Here is a 26,007-nt window from a genome sequence, read left to right on the forward strand (position 1 = left end):
GATATTGAAGATTTACACATCAGTTGAATATTACCCATACAGCCTGGATTTGAAGCTGGATGTGATTATTATAAATCCTTTTGGAATGAAATTTCAGTTTTATATATAGGAGGGTATATGCTAATGTGGTCAGCCAAAAAGTGTGGGTTTAAAGTGATTCTTTACTTTTATTATTACAATTGTACATACAGGTTTTCTACCCAATAGTTAACTACCCAGTATCTACTTTCTTATAATGAAAATACCTAATTTTCATTTGATGGTTTATGTGTCTTTCTCTCCCACTTTCAGTCCATGTGGTTAAAGGGAAGAGGCTCCAGGGGTGGGCCATCAGTGCAAGCCTGGGCCAACATGACTTTAGCTTTTGGCTAGAGAAAGATTGAGAAGGACACGTGGCCTAAGTTGTTCTAATCAAAACGAATCTAAAAACATTTCTCAAAGCCTCTAGAAAAGAAAAGAAAGGTTTTTTGTTTGTTTGTTTTACTGGATACACTAAGGGATATGAAATGGAGGCTATCTTGTAGAATCTGAGAATAAAATCAATCGAACAGAAATGTTAGGAGATCAGGAAAACCGATTCCAGTTATGTCATTTGCAGCAAAATGCATGAGACTAGAGGTCATTATGTTGTTTTGTTTTGTTTTGTTTTGTTTTTTTGAGACGGAGTTCTACTCTTATTGCACAGGCTGGAGTGCAATGGTGTGATCTCGGCTCACCACAACCTCCACCTCCCAGGTTCAAGCGATTCTCCTGCCTCAGACTCCCCAGTAACTGGGATTACAGGCATGCACCACCACGCCTGGCTAATTTTGTATTTTTAGTAGAGACGGCGTTTCTTCATGTTGGTCAGCCTGGTCTCGAACTCCCCACCTCAGGTGATCCGCCCGCCTCGGCCTCCCAAAGTGTTGGGATTACAGGCGTAAGCCACTGCGCCCAACCACACTAGAGGTCATTATATTAAGTGAAATAAGCCAGGCACAAAAAGACAAATATTGCATGTTCTCATTTATATGTGGGAGCTAAAAACTTTGATCACATGGAGTTAGAGAGTAGAAAGCTAAAGACCAGAGACTGGAAGGGTGAGTAGGGAGAATGAGGAAGAGAAGTGTGTTAAAAACACAAACATACAGTTAGATAGAAGGAATAAATTCAATGATGTATAACAAAGTAAGGTGACTACAGTTAACAAAAATGTATTGTGCTCAGGTGACAGATACCCTAAGTACCCTGACTTGATCACCATGCATCATATGGATGTAACAAAATTTCACGTGTACTCCATAAATTAGTACAAATTTTAAAAAAATGACCACACGTATTACTTGAGCAAAGAATCAGCTCTACTTTGAAACACTGTAATGTCTACACTTCTTAGGTAAGTAAGAAAGTGAATCTTGTTATTAACCTAGCCTGTGTGAATCGGATGCACTCTCCCTAGCAACTAGAGAGATATAACTAACAAAGCATTAAAACAGTGAAAAAACGATTTGGTGTGTGTTTAGTTGCTTTGTTGGTGATTAATCACTGTAGTCACTGAGACTTCTAAGGAGAAATGTATTACAAAAATTTTCCAGAAATATGCTGATTTACCTGTGATCTAACCCATCATTTCAATAGTAAACGACCACAAGCTAAAGCTCTGCAAAATAATTAATATATTAACTCTCTATGACATTGTAAAAGTCACAATAATGTGTTGCTCTCTCCTTATTACCTAGAATGAGTTCAGAGGGAAGACTATATCTATATTCATCTTTCTTTAACTTTCAGAAAGGACTTATGGTAATGTGTTTATTTGAATATTCAATAAATGGAAATGATTCACCTTTTCACTAGAACAGAAGGCTCTGTTGAATAGGTGCTGTTGATGGCCAATAGAAAAGAGGAAGAATCTACTGTTTCTGATATGCTCATTATAATTTTGTTCACTCCAACCAGTCGACTGCTACAGCGGAAACTACAGTGCTTACCTTCAAACTCACTGGATTTCAATTTGTTTTACAGTGAATTGAGTTTCGATATCTTAATGTTTACAATAAACAACTTGAAATACATTCTTAGAATTATCCTAGGTCCATGTGCCAGAAATATAGTGCTTTTTGGCAGGCTTCTAATCCCTGGGGCTTAAGTTAAATAAGGAATGGTTTGAAAGTATACAGAATTCTGGGGTGATAAATCCAGAGAATTTAAATGACTTGCTTGTTTTAGATACTTGCCTTCTCTGGAAAAGCTGGAAGAATGTAAATTTGATTTTTGTATTTTAAGCACTTCCACTGCATTTTCTATCACATACATATGCACACAAACATGCACACACACAAAAACAGAAATTGTATCATTTTATGATTGTAAGTTTCACTGAGACTCACTCCCACACAATGTGTTCTAAGAACCTTATCTTACTTGGTTGCACCTTAGACATCATGCTGTTTACGAGATAAAAGCATGGTTGTCGCTGTCAGCCAGGCCATCTGGTAAGGCTGTAAGTGGTAAGAAGGGTGAAAGTAAGAGTCCTACTCTGGCAACTGATTCAGAAACCTATTAGGGAAGAAGTCAAGAATTATGGATTACTAGTTACTATATCTATGTGCTAAAACATAAAAACACATAAAACCTATCTAGTGAATGAACTATGTATGTTAATTGGCTGGAGCTGTTCTTTAACTTTAGGAGGAGGAAAACATAAATGACCAGAGTAAGCAGAGCATATTTAATTTTTTTTCTCTGCTACAAAGTAGGTTAATTTTTCCAAATATGTACTTATCTAATATTTAATAAATTCTATAGCTCCTAGTAAAATAGAATATATGACTGGGCAAAGGACTGTGTGTATGTCAAAGAAAGCAGCTGTACTTGGGCTCTCTTATCAGGGCTCCATGTCGAAAGGCTCATCACCAGGCAAAGGGTCCCCCCACAGCTAGAGATTGTGACAGATACGGTGGAGAGTGAGATCTAGAGGTTGTGCTTAGTAAGCAGTCTCAACCAGGAAGATTGTTCATATCAGGGCACTCTTCGATGGGGGAGCTCCTACAGAGCCTCTGGAAGAAACCACACCTGTGTTCCACAAGAAAGCTAAAACTGGAATGCATATCAAAAAGCAAAACATATGATTCAGTTTTTATATCTCCTTTTACCTTTCTTTTTCCTTGGCAAATGAAAAAGAGGAAAATAATACGTAAGCTGAGAGAAGAGGAGAGAAAAGTAAAGAACGAAAGGAGAAACTGATTCTCTTTCCTAGTGCTGATATATCTGACAACAAATCAAGTCTCTCAAATAAAGTAAGGCCTAAGCATTGAATTGGATATGTATGTGATCGAAATGATGGTTCAGGCTGCAGTGAACTTTTTAAATTATAAAGTGAATTTTGATTATTAGAGGGATATCATTCTTATTAGTGTACATAAATAGACAACTTAAGAATAAGCCCAAGATGTCATCAAGAGACAGGAAATGTATACTCAGGAAAACTAGTTTGAAGGGGCAAAAATTAAAGATATTTATTCTGTAAATTTCTAATTATGATATTTACTACACACATGTTTTAGATTTATCATCTTTTCTCTTGTTTGACTTTGACTTGTCATTCTAGGGCATTTTCTCAGCTTTAACTTCAACATTATTGATTTCATTTTCTCCAATGCAAATTATGTCATATATTGGTTCCTGTATTTTGATTTTTATAGAATCTCATTAAAAGAATAATGTTTATATGGTATCATCCAGATACCTTATAAACAGAAACTCAACACACACACACACACACACACACACACATTATTCTTTCATTCCTATTGGGAAGATAAAGGTAAAAACATGCCATATAAATTAATTTGCAGAATTATTGTAATGTTAATATATCTAGGCCATTGTCTAGACTAATTAAAAAAATTGAGGGGGAGAAAAGGAAATTTAAATTAGCTAGAATAACAGAAATGTAACAATAATGATTATGTCCAGTTTGATTAAATCTTGAAAAATTCAACTTAGTTTGCTAGTTTGTTAGATTTATTACTAAGTTATACAATGCAGTAAAGGGTATTAAAAAATAACTTAGTTCTATCATATGCCTAATTATATTAGCTACTCTTATCCATTATGTAATGATTAATATTCACCGGTAGTTGTTTTAGATTAATGATTAAGTGAATTTATGTCTGTTCAACAAAATCGATGCTATACAACACCTAACATTTATGTTAACATTTGAATCATATTAATAGTTATCAATGGAATTAATAGCATTTTTCTTGTAATTAGTCAGAACATGCAAAAGCTCCTTCCTTGCTTATGGGAAAGCATTATCAAACCAATAGCTTGTCATTAACAATGTTAAATATATAAAATATTAATAATATATAGCAAATGGTTTACATGATAATTTTTTTTCATTTGAAGCAACATAGTGTTTGCCATTTGAATGATATTAAAAGACAAAAAATGCTAAAAATAAGCAGTATAAAAAAGGTTTGTAGTTAAGGAAAAATGCAAAATTTGAAAAATGCTGTTTCAGGCGAAGATTGGGATAAAGAAAAGGATGAAAAGATATATAAGCTAAAATCTAGAAATCCCTCAGCAAAGAAAGACAGGCTCAATATTTAAATAAATCAGGAATAAACACAACTTGTCACAAACAAGTAACAAGGATAGAATTCAGCAAAAAATTTTCATTATGTCTGAAAAATAATAAATACAATCTAATAATTTAAGAGCATACTTCAGTCCTTCTTAAGCTTTAGTCAAATACATATGGTTTTAAGTATCTTCTTGGTTTTATATTTAGAAGCACTTCTCTTCTATAAAACATGCTTGTTTATGCATATAAATACATATTTTTAAGAACCTATGGCAACATGTGTTCAAATATCGAATAGTTAACATATACATATATTTCAAAAAGAATTGCACTGAGGTCATGCTTACTGGAAGTATTGGGCATTTAAGTCAATCTGTAATTTTTTATGTTAATATAATTAGTATAGAAAGTTTTTAGGTGCAATGAGCCCTTGTATTGAAGAGCACTGTAATATAATCAGGTGTCTTTTTACCTATGTATTTAATACCATGTGCATGAGTTATATATTTAATGTCATGTGCATATCGGTTTTACTATCTATTTGAAAAATAATTATGCTTTTAGGTGGCATATTTGCCAAGATTCTTTTCATTTTGGCATTTCTAATCATCCTGGAGTTTTTAATGTATAAAAATTATTTTTCTTTCATGTTGTGGATTACATTCAAATGGTATCTTGAACTAAATTATTAACAATAATGAGCATTTATGGAGATATCACTCATACATGAAATAAAATAAGATTATTTTAGTCTCGCCATATCAGCGCTGGTACTTATTCAAAACCATTATGCTTTTTTCTCCTATTAAAATTGATTACTTTGAATTTGAAATTGAGTATTTAAAGACTTAAAGAGGAAGGGCAGTAATATTCTTGATTATGCCACGGGGTGAGGGATTCAGTCCTGAAGGAAAATACTGAAGTTTCTCTATAGTTAATATCTCGTCATGGAAAGTAAAAGCACTTGAAATTTTTGGACCAGGATGCACAGAAACACAAAACATTTGCCAAAGATATAAGCAAAGCTTATTACAAGGTTGGGTTCATTGATAGTACTCACATTAATTTCCGCTGCAGAAAATAAGAGTGTCTTGAGAGCAAGGGCAAAGTTGCCTCGTAAGGAGTTTTTCTTTTATTGTGTGAAAACTGCTTCAATACTCAAAGCTTAAGGGCATTTTGCTCTGGCATCACTTTGAAAATTATTCCTTCTGCTTCAGTTACCAGAGGACGCCTAAGCTGATCTTGAAAGTGTTTACAGACATTGTTCTTATGTTCACAATTTATCAGATGCTTTTGGTGCATTACTAGAGATCTAGGCAACCTTTCAGTGCAAAGGACCATGAAACTACTCTTTCCCTAAGTTTTATAATAGCTTCATTATCTTTATTTAATGTTTGTGTAACTAATGAACCCCTAAAAATAAAACCATAAAATAGCATGATTGATCATTTGAATTAATGAGTTAATATACCAGAGATTATAGATCCAAATGAAAATTGCTGTTTTGCCAATAACTTCTAAAAAATTTTTGAAGTGACCTTCAAATCATGTCAAATATCCTTCATCCATCTTTATTGTTGGTAAATGTTTCTTTTGGAAACAGTTGCACCAAATTAGGGGTCAAACTAGTGAATAAGTAAACATTAAAATAATTACATTTCAGTGAAAAAAATAGATTATAAGCTAAGAGGTGTATTTCCATATCTGTTGCAGGTCTGTATTCTGTCGCTGAAGAGAGTAGGGATAATTTAGATGACCCTGAGCACCAAACAACTCAACTGTGTAAAAATAAGGCACACCCCCAGGAACTCTATAATACAAGTCATAACACAAATGAGACCTGGCTCATAAAGACCCAAAAGGAAATCAAAGAGTAGTCACAGCCCTATGTTTGTTGCCAAATAATGTGTAAACCTTCTATTAAAAATGCTCAGTGAGTAGTTGTATTGAAATGAATTGGATTGAGACAAAACAGAGTGTTTTCTCTCCAGAGAGAAAATTAGTGAGTATTGATTGACTTTCTCCTTGAATTATTTTCTATTAAGAAATGTATAGACAAATAAGATAAATTATCTCCTTTTGCTTGTAAAATATTGTATTGGAACTCCTCATCCAGATGAATACTAAGGGGATCTTTCATAATTCTTAAGATAAAGATTATTCTCACTCTCTAGGTTTCCATGGTATTCATTTGGGTCTATTTATGTCATTAGCGAGTACCCTTCTTGTTTTTACCCGAAGTCCGTTATCATAAATGACTCTTAAATGTTCTGTGAAGAATACCACAAGATGGCAGTATTTCGGAAACGAATCCTTGCAGAGATTACTTCTGTATCCTATCTAAAATAACATAATAGCTTTGGTTATATTTTTAGTGACTAAAAATATTTAGTTGTCACTTCAAGTGATTAAGAATTAATGATACTATAAAGTCTGTTTAATAATAAGTTGTTTCCTTTAAGTAATATAACTATCAGTTTGATTATTCCAAAACATTAGTAAGCTTCATCAACATATAAATGAGTTGAAGCTAAAGAATTGTCAGTAGATTCATAAATCTCATAATTGCCTACATGTTGGTCTATAACTATAACCATACTTTTAAACTGTTTGAAAAAATAACTCATCCTAAAAGACATCAATTCTATTTTATTTCTGCATGATTCTTTAATAACCAGTTTTAGAACAAGAAATATAAATTAGCAATTACATATATTAAGTACATCATTTATATTTTTCAAAACAGTTCAGGTTTGGATATCATCGAGCTTCTCAATTTTAATTACTCTCATAAAACTCCAACATGTTGCTTGTAAAAGAGAATATGGTTTTAACCAAAGAAAATGCTTTCATTTCAGATTTATAAGTATGTAAAATGCAGAGGGTAGAAGGCAGAAGGGTAGCAAATAGCTTTGAGATAAAAACTGTCATTCTCTTAATGCCTGATTTTAATTTCCAATTATCTGCTCAAAATTTTTAGAAAAAAATATTGCTACAGAATAGTCTAATAGTTGATAGAGCTACATCTGGGTGATGCTAATTATTTTTCTGGTGCCAAGACTCCTAGCTGTTGAAAAGTTACCAAAACTCATGTAAATATAATCCCAATATTTTAAATATTGTAAAAGTAGTACCTGTTTCTTAATACCCATCAATATTTAATAGAATATTTCATAATGCAGAACTTGACTTAGGAAGAAAACAAACCCCAAAATTTCTATTTGTCAGTGAAAGCTATTTTTAACCAAAGAAAAGAGAAGATATAAAAATGTATTTTCTAAAATAGTATTGCCACTGAGTTATAACAACTTGAATACTTTTCATTGAATAAACTTTAAACTATTTTGTGATGTCTTGCCAGAGGTAGTAGTGTGTTTTTTTTGTTTGTTTGTTTCAATTACTTTACCTCTCTGTTTGCATTAGTTATAATTATCAATATAAATACATGTTAAAAGTTTCAATTTTGAGTACAGCTGTGTAATCTGCTGCAATGTTACCCAAGTACGGAGTTTGCATGCTTGCTAGGGTTTTATTTTCATGATATGATGTGATAACCTCTCTATTGTTCCTAATTTGTCCCAGCAATCATCCCTTGTGCTAAAATTGGTTGTATAATATGAATACTTTGAGGTTTGTATTCAGAAAATGCTAGTTAAAAGTTTACTCCTCTGAGTAAGATACAGTTAAACTACAAACATCTGGGAAGACGCAATCAGAAAAAAAAGTTTAATACTACAAGATAGAGTATATCATGTACAGTGCATCATACTTATTGATGCAGATGTTACTCATTAAGCAGATGTCATACTTAACATACATGATTTTCTCTGCCCTAAAAAAACTAGTAGTTATCCATCATGAAAGAGATGAACAGGGTAAATTAGATCCTTAGAACAAAGAGCTGAATATCCCAAATAAAGACATTAGACATTTTTAGTACATACCAAAGGGAAGCAAGCATTCTGCCATTCTTTCATTATTTTATTATTAAAATTTAACAAGCATGAAGAAGTTTGAAGACATTTTGAGAATTTTGTATTGATAATTAAACACTCACTTTTTAGATTTGACAATTAAATTTTTATATGTATTATACATCTTTCCACTTTCCATTTCTGTAATGATCAGTCAATATACCTTATTGTGTATTTCAAATTAAGTTGTTGATACCCATATACTTTCTTCCAAATATTTAAGCATGCATATTATCAACTAATGTTTAATATTTATAAACTGCTTAGGTAAATTTTATATACAACTGAATGCACAGATCTTAATTGTAGATGTCTCAGATATTTTGGCCAATCCATACACCTGTGAAATCCAAATATTTAACAAAATGTAAAATGTTACCATTTTCTGAGAAATTTCCCTCTTGCTCTTTCAAAGTCAATACACATTCTCACCACCCCAATAACAATGACGATTCTTTTGAGTTTTCTCTACCATAAATCAATTTTGCTTTTCCCAGAAACTGAGAAAAACAGAAATAAACATTATAGTAAACATTATGTGTTATTCTATACAATGGTTTTTCACTCAACATAATATTTTTGAAATTAATATTTGTTGCTGCCTAAATAAATATGTTATTCTTTTTTATTGTGTAATAGTATTCCATTGTATGACTATGCAGCAGATTTTTAAAAATCTATTTCCATATTGAATGACTTTCTGCTGTTTCCGGTTTAGAATGAAGCAATTATGAATAAATCAGCTTTGTTTTTTTCACATTTTTTAAAATTTTTATTCCCCTGAGTAAATATCAGGAAGTAAAATTGTCAGGAAGAGGTATGCTAAGGTTATAAGAAACTACCAGGCTTTTCACCAAAAGTTAAGGTGCTGAATTCAGGTCCAGCTAAGATGTTATAGATTCATTTCTCCCTGTTCCTCCCCATTAAGTACAATATAAAACCTGTGAATAATGCAAGAAGTAACCAAAAGAACTCTGCAAGGTGGTAAGGGAAAGGCAAACTGGTTTGGAATACCAAGACTGAAGAAACAACACAGTGGCAGGATGTTGTATGTGTCTCCACTAGTAGAAGAGGAAGACTAGGTCTGGCATTTCCCAGTCCCCAGCCTAGGAAGAGCAGGCAGTACCGATTGCCTCATTCTTTCCTCTTATCCAGCGAAAGTCATCTGACAATAAGCAGTGTTGTATTACCATCAAGGAAAATCAGAACCTTATTACCAGCAGCAACCACAGGAAGTACTCTCTTTTCCAGCTAGATCTGAGCCTCCCCTCCTCCCCAGCCACCCCTTCCCCCATGCCCTTCCCTCATTGAGAGATACCACAGCAGCCAGGCAGCAGAGTAAAAAGAGACTAGACCAAAGCAACTGGAGAAATATGCTGGATCCATAGATTGGAACACTAATTATGATTATGGTGTTGATTTTTTCAGACATAATTAATGGATTCAATGCCATCTCAATCCAAATTCCAGCAAGTTACAGTATAGATATTGACAAACTGATTCTGAACAAGATTCTAAACTGAAAAAATGCTGACCTATGTACAGCGAAATGAATATATATATATATATATATCTTACATGTCTCATAAAAATGAGCTCAAATACACCATAGACCTAAATATAAAATGAAAACCACAAAAACCTCTGGAAGGTGACATAGGAGTAAATCTCAGCGACATTGTGTTTGGTAATAACTTTTTAGATATAACACCAGAAACACTACCCATGAAACGAAAAATTGATGTTAGGCTTCATTAAAATTTAAAAAATATTTGTTCTGCAAAAGACAGTAGTAAGACATTGAAAAGACAAGCCACAGGCTGCAAGAAAATCTTTGCAAAATACGTATATGATAAAGGCCTGGCATCAAAAATATACAAAGACCTCCAAACTCAACAATGAGAAACAAACAATCCAATTTAAAAATGGGCAAAATGTCTAAACAGATACATCATCAAAGAAGATATCACTTTTCTTCTGGGATTGCAAATTAAAACAGCAATGCCATAATAACCTACTAGAATAGTGGCTGGACTGGAGATAGAGTGGAGGATGGAGGGGTTGGAAGTGTGGCCGTAAACGCAGCATAAGGAAACCTTGTGCGGATGTGAATGTTTTGTATTTTGACTGTATCAATGCCAATATACTAATTGTGATTGTGTACTATAGTTGTAAAAGATGTTACCAATGAAAAAACTGGTTAAAGTGTTCATAGGATCTCTATTTTTTTTTACTTACAACTGTATGTAAATGTATAATTTTATAATTAAATATGTATTTATTTTTAAACATATGGATCACAGTGATTCAAAACAATTTGTAAAAGACCTTTCCATTTCCATTTGAATTGTTTTGATTTATTTATTGAAAATCAAATGATTGTATAAGTGTAGGTCTACTTCTGGTCTTTTTCTTCCATTGATCTATTTGTCGATCTCATGCAAGTAACACACTCATTATGCTAAATGTATAATAATTCTTGACGTCTAGTAGTGCAAGTCCTTCAAATTTGTTCTTCTTTATAAAGCTGGATTTGAACTTTCTAAGTCCTCTGCATTTCCACATTTTACAGGGGCAATATCAATTTCTTAAAACAAACCTAGTGTTATTATGCTTGAGACTTTTTACAGATCAATTTCCAATCCATAAATATGAAAATATTCTCAATAACGCTTAATTTCTCTCCACAGGGCTTTGTATCATTCAGCATAGTAGTTTTACTCCAGTTTATTCCTAAACTTATTTTCTGGAGCTACTATGAACTACTTTTTTATTTTCAAATTGTTCTTGCCATATAAGAATTTACCTAATCTAAAACTTTGTTATATTTACTTATTATTCATTTAGAGTAGTTCTTCTTTAGGTCACTTAAGATTTTCTATGAAAGCACTTATGTCATCTGCAGTTGTCCACTGCTGTAAAGACTAGGACCTTCAATAAAATGTTGAATAGAAATGGCAAAAAACATCTTTCTCCTGTTCTTGAGATTAGAGGGAAATATTTATTATTTTATCATTAAGTATAATTTTATTTGTATAAATTCCAAATAACATTTTTAAGTGTCTTCAATAGTTTTAGTATATTTTCTTCTATACTTAATTTTCTGAATATTTTAACCTAAACTGATGTTGAATTTTTTCAAGTGATTTTGCTTCATTTATTAAATGATTATATAGCTTTTCATCTTTATTCTGTGTATCTGGTCATTAAATATGTTTACTTTTTAATTTAAAACTCTTTTTATGTTCTTGAAATTTCTTTCTATCATGGTCTATAATTATTTTTATATACTGTAAAATTAATATTTTAAATATTTTGATAAAATTTTTCTATGTTCATGATAGATACTAGTCCATAATTTCCTCTTCATTCGTAATATCTTTGTGAGTTATTATTAGGTATATGATATCTTCAGAATAAGTTTAATGACGCTTACTCCTCTTTTTAAAATACATGTGTCTTATTTATTAAATATTTGATACAAATTACAAATTGTTATAAATTGTTGTTTCCCTCTTTTCAAAAATCATTATTTTGCATTGCCTAATGGACAATGTCTGAAAACCTTGATTTCATGTGTTGACACCCATATTTTTTGTTGTTTCAGTCAGGATTGTAAATTCCATCCGTAATACTTCACTTTGTCAGGAGCAGATATCCTTGTTTGCATTTTTTTCTCTTTTAACTAGCTAATAGGCTTTTTTCTGTGCTTTTTTCTCTTTTAACTAGCTAATAGGCTTTTTTCTGTGCTTTTTTCAACTAGCTAGTAGATTTTTCCCCCTTTCTGGTAAAGTTGGAAATAAAGCCTGGAGCTAAAGCTTACATGAGCATACTGTTAGTGCATGAGACTTCAATTTAGGGAAATCTTGTATAAAAGAAATAAGGAAGTGAGGAAGAAATGGAGCTAAAACAAATTCATGAAAGTATCTTGCACAATTTGCCAAAGATTTTCTCTGGTTGCTCAGACACATGAGATATCTCTGTAGAGGCTATAAGTAAACACTTTCTTGCTAGTGGTCCATCAAAGAGACAAAAGGTGAATGCTTTATAGGATAGCTCTTTCCAATATCCTGTAACCTTATGGCCAAGTCTGCTCCTCAAAATATTATTCCTTCTGTGCTGATGTATATTCAGTGGTGTCATGTAATTGCTGAGGAAGCTGCAACCTTAGCGGACCCAGTTGGATCAGAACTGGGTTGCTGGAGTTGCAGAATCTGTGACTGAGATTAAACCATAGCCTATCCCTTGCCTCCAGGTACAGCTGAGACAATCAGCAATAGAAGGATATAAAGTCAGTGCAATGCGGATCTAGGACCCCGGAAGTGATGTAAGTCTGTGTGACAGCAGCTCTGGCCAATAAAATAGACAAGGAGTTTAGGCCCCTTGGTCTGATGTGATGAAACAGGTCTGGAGTGGCAGATAAAATGAATCTGCTACAATACTTGAACAACTCCTCCCTTTAACTTTAGAAAAATAATAGGTAAGGAGTATTTGGAAGTATTAATTAGATATGTAAAACCATGGAAGTAAAAAATTATTATTTCAATTTGTAGATACTGCTCCTATCTATCATTTATATGGGTATATATGTGCATATATATATGACTTTTCATTCTTAAGATTTTTTAATTACTTCTCTCAGAGAAATTAGAATATATAGATATAGATATATAGATACAATGTTTTCATAAGTAGTTCCTGCCATTTATGCCAAAGTAAATTTCTAAATCTGTTGATCAGCCTTAATTTGTTTTTTTGTCTACCTTTCAGCACTTGTTTTATCTACCTTGGGTCTAGATGCCATTCCTTTTGAAAGTAATGGTATAAAAAGCCACACACACCAAGCTGTTATGAGCTATAAAATTTGAAAAGAGCTAAAATCTGTGTTGTGTCTAGGAGTAAATATTTGCTGTTGATTCCCTTTAATGGTCACCTAGAGATCCCATCAAAGATATATGTAATAGCAAATATGGGGTTGCCAGATAATAAACCCTGGAATTCTGAATAGAATGGAAGAGTAAGTCTTGACTAGGAAATAAAGATGGATTCTTGGAATTATTTCTTGTTGGGTCTCTTTAGTCACCCTACCTCTGGAAAATAAATAAGCTTATATGTAGAAAGATAATTGAAAAGTGAGATTTAAAAGTTAAGAGGTGCTCTTGTGTAAAATACATTTTTGAGTATTATTTCATAAAAATAATTTATAAATAAACAATATTTTACTTAAATATAATTTCAAATTAGAGTTTGAGAAGATAAACAATGGAAATTATTTAAAAGACATATCCTAGGTTTAAAATAGATGGAGGAGACAGATTTCCAGTATCTTATTAGGAGAAAATGGTAATAGCAAAAAATTATAATCCAGTGGATAGAAGATAAAAAAATTGAGCTCTAAGATTAATTCTAAACATATGCTTAATAATGAAAATGTTATATTTTCATATTGTGAAAGTGAAATATGACCCTTAACAAAACCTAACTTGGAAAATAGTTACTTTAAATATCTAACTTCTGGTCTGATATTTCTTGAAAAATAAGACTTCATTGTCATTAAAGGAAGCTAGTAACTAAATTAAGCTCTTGATTAGAAAACATAAGTGCAGAAAAATTAAGTGTTAATTTAACATTTATACAATTATTGAAAAAATAAATTCAATTGTTGATGCTTCTGACTTAACATCTAGCTCCAGTATTATTTCCTACATGAAACCTATTTTTACTTCCCAAATTAGACATTTATCCTTGCTGTTCAATGCTCATTTAATTGTTACACATTTATGAAATTATCTTTTTTTTCTTGAGACATTGTCTCGCTCTGTCACCCAGGCTGTAGTGCAGTGACACGATCGTAGCTCACTGTAGCCTAGATCTCCAGACTCAAGTGGTCCTCCCAGCTCAGCCACGAATGAAATTGTCTTTCATTAATCTTTTCACAACAAATAATAAGCTCCACATCAGGATAAAAGTTGACAAATATTTTGAATGTTTACTCTACGTCAGGGATTTTACTAGCCACTGTGATTTTAAAAAGACACAGCCATTTCCTTAATAGAATTTCCAGCCCTGTCATAAAAATAAAAGAATTAAGTAAATAATAAACATTAAAATAGGTGAAAACAAAATGGGTTAAATTTTCCTACATAAAAGTCACTTGACTTTTCACAGATTGGTTATTTGACAATTTTAAATTACTAAAATAAAATGGGAAGTAAAATATATCACTATGATAAACTATGTCTCTCTTCAGTAGATGTCAGTTGAAATAGCAAAAAGCACAATTGCTTTAATGGTGTATATCAGTATTTATTTGAGCAATTTCTTTATTAAAGTTATGTGTTTTATGCACATGTGCATGTGCACACATAATATTCATGAAAATTTACATTTCTTTTACAAAATGAAAACCATTTAACTCACATGAAGATTAACAAACAGAATCCAACTAGCAATTCATCATGCCACCTTCTATTGACTCACCACTCCAACAGTAACTACTATTTTGACCTATAATGCTGTAAATTATTTTTGCTTGTTTTTGAAGTTTATATATCGAAAACCATACATGTTATACACTTGTGTCTGGCTTCTTTCAGTCAACACTACTTTTGTGAATTTCAGTCTCTGTATTAGTCTGTTTTCACACGGTGATAAGGAACTACCTGAGACTGGGTAAGTTATGAAGAAAAGAGGTTTAATTGACTCACAGTTCTCCAGACTTAACAAGAAGCATCACTGGGAGGCCTCAGGAAACTTACGATCATGGTGGAAAGTGAAGGGGAAGCAAAGCTTATCTTCTTGTGGCAGCAAGAGAGAGAGAAAAAAAAAATAGGGAGTGCCACACACATTTAAAAAAAAAAAGATCTCGATAAAACTCCCTCACTATCACAAGAACAACAAGAGGAAAGTCCGCCCGCAGTTCAGTCACCTCCCACCAGGCCCCTCCTCCAATGTACGGGGATTACCATTCAAGATGAGATTGGGTGGGGGCTCAGAGCCAAACCACATCAGTCACAAAAACATGTTCATTTTGTTTTGTTGCATTGTTCTCTAGTATTCCATGATCTAAAATATACCACACTATAATAATCCATTCTCCTAGTGATGAATATTTGAATTGTACCCAATCTTCAGCTATTAAGAAAATTGCTGATATTAGCATATATGTTAGTGAATATGTATTTATATTGGTTACATAGCTAGAAGAATTACTGGGTTCTTATAAATGACTCAAAGTTAAAAGTAATACTCTCAGGTTTGGGATGCTAAATGATAAGATATTAAGGCCAAGAAAAATGATCAATCTAACACACATACAGACACTTAATGAGAACAATATCGACATTTATTTTTCTTCAACCAGCTAAGTAGGTTTTGAGCTAGTGGAAAGAGAAAAACGCTATAGGGGCCTACTATCTTGTCAGAAACAGTCTGCCACTGCTTGAGCCATTGCTATGTCAAGAAGTGTGACCTCTGTTATCAAGATATTCTTCCTATGACTTGCACAAAGAGGTTGAGGGATCCTAATGATGTGTCGCCTCAGTCTGAAAATGTTTTTCAGTATTCTTTATCAGAAATGCTCCATAAGTGTTGATCAATGACAGTTTGGTTGGATGGGCCTTAATGCTAAAACTTGCACTTTGAGCAGTCAGGTGTCTAAGCACAAACCTTTATCAATGTTCAGTGCTATTCCAAGATTTCTTTCCAAAGCAATCATCTTGTTTACATTACTTATTTTTAAGGTAAAATCTTGTTTTTAATTTTTTAATACTTTTTTCATAACAACATGTTCAAACACAAGCTTTACAGAACTATGTTTATACTATTTCTTAAAAACATGTTTACAATTTGTTAAGGTAGAATGAAAACACTTTCAACACAAATTTATCTGGATGGAGGAGAAGATAATTTCTTTTTAGATTCATATACGAATCATGAGCTTCACAAGCCATTTCTGGGAAGTTTGACCTATATTTTCTTGATTCTCACATGTCCACATCATGATTCCATATCTTGGTCACTATTTAAAAGTTTAGTATGCCTTTCTAAATAGTTTAGGAGTAATAAATTTCTGTTGTATTTATATTATCTACATAATTTTCATAATAGTTGCATTTCCTGAATTTCCATGGATGCAGAGATGTACCTTGTACAGTAATTATATCAGTGCTTCTTAAAAAGTGTACCTATAAGTCATATGTTGTGCAGAGTCTGGAAGGATGTTATAATATTCAAAATATTTCTGATTTTTAAAAAATGTTTTTACATGGGCCGGGTTATATAATTTGGATAATTTTAGCTCAAGTATCAGTTTAGTTCAGATTGCCCATATTTTTGAGAGTTATATTATTATTGCCATTTTCTTGATGTATTGGGTATTCTGCCCCTTCTTGATGCTGAATCCCCTACAATTGACCAGCCTAAGTTTGGTTTTGTTATTTATTTGTTAAATAAATTTGCAAGTTTATACCTGATGAGTGAAATACAGTCAAGTAATTACATCTTTTCTAATTATTCATTAGTGAATTGTACATCTAGGCTATACCAAGTTTGCTTTCTGTAACATTTACTTCTAAGCATAATATCTAACATGCCTCCTCGAAATCTATAGTGCTATTCTCAGGTTTCATAAAGTAATAGCTTGCTCCTAACATATGTCAAAGTTTTCTAAAACTCTATCATCTATTTTTGTTGAGGTGCCTTTTTTTTAATATTACACAGTCATCATTTGAAGATTTGAAACAAATATCATAAATATTCTTGACCTTAAAATAAATAGATAAAAGAGTAGAGGAATATTATGGTAGTCTTGAGCAAAGCATAAGTTATGAGCTTCATAATTGGATGCATTAATCAAATATTTTCATAATGTGTTGTTATGACTGGGTAGAATGGCTTTAGTATTAATGCTATCTTTTCCATGGCATGATCTGTTTTTCTTTTTTTTTTTTTTTTTTTTTTTTGAGATGGAGTCTCGCTCTGTCGCCCAGGCTGGAGTGCAGTGGCGCAATCTCGGCTCACTGCAAGCTCCGCCTCCCGGGTTCACGCCATTCTCCTGCCTCAGCCTCTCCGAGTAGCTGGGACTACAGGCACCCGCCACCACGCCCGGCTAATTTTTTTGTATTTTTAGTAGAGACGGGGTTTCACCGTGGTCTCGATCTCCTGACCTCGTGATCCGCCCGCCTCAGCCTCCCAAAGTGCTGGGATTACAAGCGTGAGCCACCGCGCCCGGCTCATGATCTGTTTTTCTACAGCTACTCAGCTTACTCAGCTTATTCAGGGACTTCTCTGGCTATTACCTCCTCAGATATCACACATAATTTTTGTCTTTTTCCACAATTTATACATATGTTTATAATTATGCCTACTTTTCCTAATGTTTAAGGTGGATCTTTTCTAGGAGAAAAGTGGGGAATAATACTGTAGAAGGTAAATTTATCTTTTTTTATATATTCTTATTCACTTGAATATATATTATAATAATAATAATCACTTGAATATATTGTAGAAGGTAAATTTATCTTTTTTGTATTTTCTTATTCACTTGAAATCTCACAGTTCTTATATCAGTTTTCCATTAATTATTTTGAAACTATTTTTTTCTGTATATCTGTTTTTAGTAGTCTATCCCACTTTTCTATCATTTTCTTTGTAGTTAGAGGGTACATGTTACTTCTACCTGACATTATTTCTGCCCAAATCTGAATTACCATAGCTTTGAAATAAATCCCTAGATCTGACTGCAAACCTCCACTTCCATCAAATGCTGACCTCCGAATTATTAATTCCTTTGAAGTGGATTTGAAATAATTATTATATACTAGGTAGTGCATCCCTACTTCTGAGGACATGCCCACTATACTTAAGCAATTTTATCTTCATTTGGAATGTGGTAAGAGTCCTTGTTACATTTTTAATATTCATCTTTATTAATTTTAGCTTGAATATACACATAGGGTACTCTGTATGTATCAGAGACAGATTCTATGTTTATTCAATTTAAAAAAGCAAATAATAAAAATGTGTTTTCTTATATCCCTATTCTTATCCCTGGGGTGACTTACTGAAAACCAAGTCAAATATCTTATACAAAGTCTGCAACATAGGCATTGAACAGAGGAAAATGAATTTTATCTGCTTATTTACAGGATAAAGAGGTAGCTGCCCCCCATTCCCTTCCCAGAAGGAGAAAGCAAAACCTTTGCTTTTGGAAACGTTGGAAAGATAGGATGGAAAGGATCCTGGGTTCTCACTCTAATTTTGGGGATTGTAAATACATCTCAAAAAGAGCAAGAAAAACCTTAGTATATGCAGTTTTAAGATCTAGAGATGCCTTCTAGGTCTTGCCCTCATTTTGCTTTGAAATGGAAACAGATACCTCTGGAGTTAAATAAATCTCCCAAGTTCTCTCACTATCTATGCAGTTGTAAATTAACTTCCTAAGGCTTGATCTTAAGAATGTAAATATATTTTGTGTCAATTTTGCCTATATTTGTACTATACATTATCCTCTCTATTTTGTAGGCTGGCAAGTATTAACTTTTTTTTCTTAACTATTTCTGATTTTCTGCATTGATCATGATATTATCAATAAAATATTCTATTATTTCTTCCTTTAAAGTCTGATTTAAATTCATCTATGTAGATTGTTTGCTATTACCAGACTATAAGGTAACCTAGTAATTGTGTTAAAGGCCCCTTTCTTTGTGAAGGCCAAGTGGGGAAGACTTTCCTATGCTACCAGTAATGCAAACTCTATATTACATTATTAACATGCATTTTTAGGGGCTGTTTAAAATCTCATGTGTTAATTATTTTTTGCTGTGAAGCAGCCTTGCAATTTTAGTGACATTTTCCATTTAAATTCTTAACATCAACAATCAATCTCTATTCTTCTCGACTGGCCTATTGGAGAGTTACATGGAAATATTATTTGCCTAATAAGGTTTTCTTCTAAAAGATATTGTATTATTTTGTTATACCTTCTAATCCTCCTGTAATATTATATTGACAGTATTTACAATTTGGTCAATGTTAAGTATTTCAAGATTTCACTTAGTTTTATCTCTTTCATGAGCTCCGTTAAATTGTGTTTGTTTCCAATTTTCCTGAGTTTTTTTTCTTCAAATAGTATTCATTCCTATTATGCATTCATAAATTGGTGCTTTTTACAATGTTATAGTTTCTTAATAGCTATACTAAAAATTGTCTCCATTGTTCCATTTCCTAGTTATTGCTTTTCAGGAAGCCTTATTTTTATGTTTTATTTTTATTCTCAATGACTTGCTTGCTCTAGAATTATTATTACTTGTATGTCTATTCAATATATTATTGATTTTCTTCTTTATCACTTTAGGAATTATATGTAACAGTTGTGGTTGTATAGACAGAATTGTCATCTGACATGACCAAAATCTGAGACTCCCAGGCATATAGGTAATATATTTCCTAATCCGAGGGTTTATTTAGATGGGTTCCAGTCCTGAACTCTAGAGTGCACTGCATTTTTTTTTTCTTCTTTGTGTTTTTGTTTTGTTCTCACTATTTTTTTAATCTGGGTTTTGGTTACAATCTACAATCCTTGATTTCTCTGCCAGGACTTTTACATTGTTTTTTCAGATTATCTGAATCATAGCAGTGTTTTTGTGTTAGTGGCATAAACGTTTTTCAGTTAGGGCATTTTCTTGTTTTCACTCCGTCTTTTGTCCACTATGTTATTTATCATTTTTATTATATCTAAATATTATTTTATACTATCTATAGGTAACACACATATTTTTCTTTTAGAAGTGCAGCTATTAATTATGAATTTCAAGATATTTTTCCTACATTTCTTTTTTTGCCATTATATTCATTTTAGTTAATTTTATTTTAAGCTTAGGGGTACATATGCTGGTTTGTTACGTAGGTATACTTGTGTCATGGGGGTTTGCTGTACAGATTATTTCATCACCCAGGTATTAAGCCTAGTACCCATTAGTTATTTTTCCTGATCCTCTCCCTCTTTCCACCCTCCACCCTCAACCCTCCAAAAGGTCTCATTGTGTGTTGTTACTCTCTATGTGTCCATGTGTTCTCATCATTTAGCTTCCCAGTCAGGGCCTTTAGCCACTCCTGTGGATGTTCTGTGACCTACAGAGATTTGAAAACTCCCTGAAATGAAACTCCCAGAGGAAGGAGCGAGCCACCATATTTGCTGTTTGAGTGACTTAGCAGCTCCAGCCTTGGGGCTTTGGAGAGGCGAAGCCGACCAGGTGATGGAAGCGGTACCCTAGAATGGCACAATGACCCCCAAAAATGTGGCCAGACTGCTTTTTTAAGTGGGACCCCAGTCTCATTACTCGTCACTATGTGGAGCCTCCCAACTGGGGTCTCTGACTACCACAACTTGTGTTCTCAGGCTGACAGAGGCTTCAGGTCTCCTTGGGACATAACTCCTAAGAGGAGGGGCAGGCCACCCTCTTTACATTTCTTCACAGACAATGGCTGAACACATACGTGCACACACACATAAATACACATCTGTGTATGTGTGTAAATAAACGTATAGTGTTTCTTATATTTAATTTTAACTGCATAATATTTATCCTGTGCCATATTCTCAGTCATTCAGAAGGCATCTATCAATTCCTCAATTTTTTTCTATAGGAGCTATAATGCTATGTAACTTAGTTTTGTTTCTTAGTACAGTTCTCATTGCTGTGTTTTTAATTTGTTCTGTTTCTTCTACACACAAAGGTCCTTTATACCTTTCTGGTTGTGACTACTATATCCATTCCATCGTTCCAATGTGGTTATTAATTCAGTGGCTACTGTTATGATTATTAATGGCTTTGTTAGGCCCTGGCCATCAATGTTTCCATTGTTTGAATACATACCTCAATAGAGACCTGATATTATTTTTGTGCATGACTATTGATATAATTTTTAATTATATCCATCACCTCTAGTTTTACTTCTTGATCTGTTAGAAAACCAGTATCTTCTTCTTTTAAATATTAAGTAGGAGTCATGGAACTTCGAATTTTCCGACTCATGGCAGAATCCTTTCCTTGAAATTTATAGTTGCCCTAATGTATACTCTCATTCCTAAGAATTTTGTTTTGGGGACTTCTTTTGCTTTTGATGTTTTCTTTCAAATAATTGTCCTAGCTGCCAGAAACCCATCCTCATCATCCTTTATCCCAGGTAGACCACTCATAGAATTATGATCATATAAGTGATCATTTGGTAGACAGTTAAGTTCTTATATTTCAGCTGTTTTTCCTGCCCTACCTTCCCGTCTCTCAACACTGTGCCGGGTTTCTAGGTTTAGGTTTAGCAAATCAAAAGGCAGGGAACATAAAAAGATATCACTGATGACAAGCACATACTCATTTAGTGCAATATGCACATTTATTTTCATTCAACAACCTGAGGAAGTGAATTAAGAATGAGAAGGAACAGAATTTGAGACACTACATCATCAGGAGTGGTCATCCTCTCACTGTCTTTGAATCACAGATACCTTTGAATCACAACAGAAATAATAGTGAACCCCACTACCAATATTTTCTTTTTCCTGACTGAAAAGGACATTGAAATAGATTTACAGTTAGCATTTTACCATTTGCAGAATATCTGAGTCTTCATGAGAGACATAGAGAAATTAATGTTTGGTGCTTGATTCTCAATGACAGTATGACTGACCAGGCTAGTGTTAAAACTTTTACTAAGGGCCTGGGGGGTTTTAGGAGCGAGGCATCATAGCATAGAGCCTTATTACTGCTTCCTCAAGCTTTCTTTCCAGTGTAAACCTCTTGTTTACACCAGGTAAAAACATGTTTTTCACTTTTAAAATCTTCTCAAAAACAACATGTTCAAAAACAAGTTTTAAATAAATATATTACATTACCTAAAAACAATGTTTTCACTTTGACACAGTAAGATGGAAACACTGCCAAACAAGTTGCACATTTTAGGGCACAGGGAAATGAATCATGCTTCATTCATTTTCATGCAAATTACGTACATTACTTGTATGCATATGTTTAGCTACGGTAAGTAAAATAAGTGGCACACAGTTTCCTAAAGTGGTTATACCAATCTACACGGCCAACTCCGCATATGAGAGATCCAGCTGCTCCATTTTCAAATCAAGACATAGTATTTCTATTTTTCAGTTTCTTAGTTACAATGGTAAGTGATGATATTAAATATTTTAATTGCAATATCTTGATTACCAGTAATGCTGAATATCTTTCTTTTAGGTTTATTTGTGAAGTGTTTGCCGATTTTTCTATTTGGGTTTTATATTTGTCTGTTTTGGTTATTGATTTGAGGACGTTCTTTCAATACTGCTGATACAAATTCATTGTAATTCAGCTGTTTATAGAATCTTTTGAAATTATTCAAGTCCTTTCAATAATTTGAGACTCATTTTATTTCCCAGAAAAAAGACAATTTTGGTAAGTGTTTCTGTGTACTTGTAAAAGACATATTCAGAGTTGTTAGTTTCAGCATTCTAGATATGTAAATTAGGTCTTGTTTTTGAATTTTGTTGTTAAATAATTACTGACTTTTTATTACTTGCTCTATCAGCTAGCAAGTTTCAACATGTTACAGTCTGATACTGTAATTGAGCATTTAGTATTTTATTTTCAGATCTTTTTAATCTAGTATTTTTTCCATTACATTTAAAGCTTATGATTTGTACGTATATGTATGGTTCCATTTTGGTTTTCTTGTTATTCAAATATGAAACTTGTTGTCTTCTAGTGGAGTACGTATACTTTTAATGTATACATTGCTATATTTGAGATTTTGTATGCCATCTCTCATTTATTTTGTTATTTGACCCACTTATTTAATAATGTCATCTTCCTCTTCTTCAAGTAAAACTCTGACATTAGTAAAACCATGTATGTCATCATATTGCTGTGAAGACTAAACGAAATAAGCATAGGGTGTATTTAGCAGACTCTGATACATTTAGTCTTCATCATAATATTATACATCATATTACTAATGTTAGAGTTTCAACTGCACAAGATGAAAAAGTTCTAGAGGTAAATGGTGGGGATAGTTGTATAACAATCTGAATGTACTTAATGCCACAGAACTGTATATTATAATATGGTTAAAATGATACATTTCATGTTAATATGTTTTGTCACAATAAAAATTTGGAAGTAAGGCAAATAACTAAATAACTAGCCCAGGATCACATACCTTGTGCTGTATTAAAACGGGAATTTAATCTTATATCTGACTCAAAAAAATGCATATTCTTAACTGATATAGTGCACTTCGATATCATTTAAAATGATATTTATGTAAATTATAGCCCCCAATGAAATAGGTTGTATTTGGAATGATATAATTTCTACTAAAAAAACTGAAAAATAGAAATGTTCTGCAAAAGGAGACCATGCTGTTGTGTAGTGAAAAAAATACCTCAATTGCCATATAATTAAAATCTTGACTAGATATTTGTTCTAGGGAAAATAACTATTTTCCAGGGCCTCAGGTTCTTGATCTATAAAAGTAGGAAAACACTTTTACTAATTACTATGTACATCTTATATGACAGTTAAATTCAACAACTGATGGTTCATATTCACTTAAAGATATATTAACTAGAAAAGCTGACACTAGTAGTTGATTGCTTAAATGTATAATGATTGGTTATTGTGTTTGTACTAAATTGTGTTAATTAATGTTGGGCTCATAAAACAATTCCCCAAAATATGACATTTTGGCTTTCCGAGTGCCTTTGATTAAAGAAAATTGAAAGACATCTGAAATAAGCCCCAAAACCAAGGTCTCTCTACAACCTTTCCCCAGCACCCTGTATCTCTGATCTTTTTTCTTTCCCAAAGTGCTGGAAAGGATTTGCTCTGGAGTTTTCTTAACTGGCTAGAGAAGCTTCATTCCAAAAGAAATGCTAGTGTCTTAAAACCCCTTCCCTAGGGATCTCATCAAATAACCAGGAAAGTTTAACCACTAGAAAAGAGGAGAGACTGGGAGACATTACCATGGTGAAAGAGTGCAGAGTGAAATCATGGAACAGAGAGGTGGAGAAACCGCATTTTCATGCTGATTCAGTTCTGTTGTGGGGGTCTTCAAGCTGTTTGGGGTCAGCTGTTCTACTGGCATTCACAATCTGAAAAATGGTGATCCTTTAAAAAAAAAGTCTTATGATTTTAACATCAGAGATCTTAACTATAAGAACAATCAGGATGCAAATTAATTCTTAAACACAAGCTTTATAGTTCTAATATTAGAATTCCTATCTATAGGGGCCATGAAGATGCAAATGATCAGTATCCTGTGCTACCTGTTAGTTAGAAGGAAGTAGGCCAGAGTGCAGCCCGGCTAACGCTTAAATATAGCTATATTTCTGTCCAGAATTCTTGTTAGGCCTGTGAGGATGGCTTCAAAAAGATGTATGAGAATGCAAAATTACAACCTCTGGGACAGAAATGAAGAGGGGATCTTATCATTCACTTTCTCAAAATGTGGAAGTAATGGCTGACATCTAGCCATTGTGGACAATGAAGACAAACATTGTGATCTAGGAATGATGAAGGAAAAAGTTGAATTTACTTAATTCTGGACAATGCAGGGCAACACATCATCCCTGCAAGGCCTAGATTTGGTCTTATATAACACAGAAAATTGTTTTAGCCACCATTAATTTAGACTTACCCTTATATGCAGCCAAACTTAATTCTTACTGATACAGATCATTTATTAGTTATGTGTTTTGCATGGGAGTATCACCAATTCATAAAAAATTGTTTAAGTAAATGATCAATATATTCACATATAACATAGCACAGTGATTTAAATCTTAACTTTGATCCAGTTTGTATGCATTCAAGCACTGGTTCCAATACATATTAGCTTTATGGCCTTATACACCTTACTAAGTCCCTCAAGGCCTCACTTTGTAGATTGTAACTTGTGTTAACAATAGTATCTGCTTCACAGTTTTGTTGGGTGCATTGAATGAGGTAATATATGTCAAACACTGAGCCCTAGGCATAGCACATATTAAAAGCTCATAATATTAGTCATTATTGATTTTCTTATATGCATATGTAATGATAAACTATGCTCAAAATAAATGGATGGCATACTTTTGTTATAGGCAAAAGATAAAAAGAAGTAAACCTATCTATTCAAAGGTATAGCCATAAGGTTATTTGATACTGGTGTGTTTAAATAATGAGGGAAAAGATGATTTATATTCCTAAAATGATACTACATAGAGTCCATGATTTTTTTAAAAATCTGCTGTTTTCCCTAGCTATGATGGATACTTTTTTTGTTTGTTCACAAAGGTATTGTATCTAGCATTCATAGAAGTAGGACCCTCGCTATGGGCAATTTAAAAAAAAAAGGGTGACTCCATAAGGAACACAAAAGCCTTTAAAGAATTCTTGCCACATCTTCTCACTTATTTTAACATCCATG

The sequence above is a fragment of the Hylobates moloch genome, unplaced genomic scaffold (assembly GCF_009828535.3).
Source record: "Hylobates moloch isolate HMO894 unplaced genomic scaffold, HMol_V3 SCAFFOLD_1, whole genome shotgun sequence".
NCBI classification, from domain to species: domain Eukaryota; kingdom Metazoa; phylum Chordata; class Mammalia; order Primates; family Hylobatidae; genus Hylobates; species Hylobates moloch.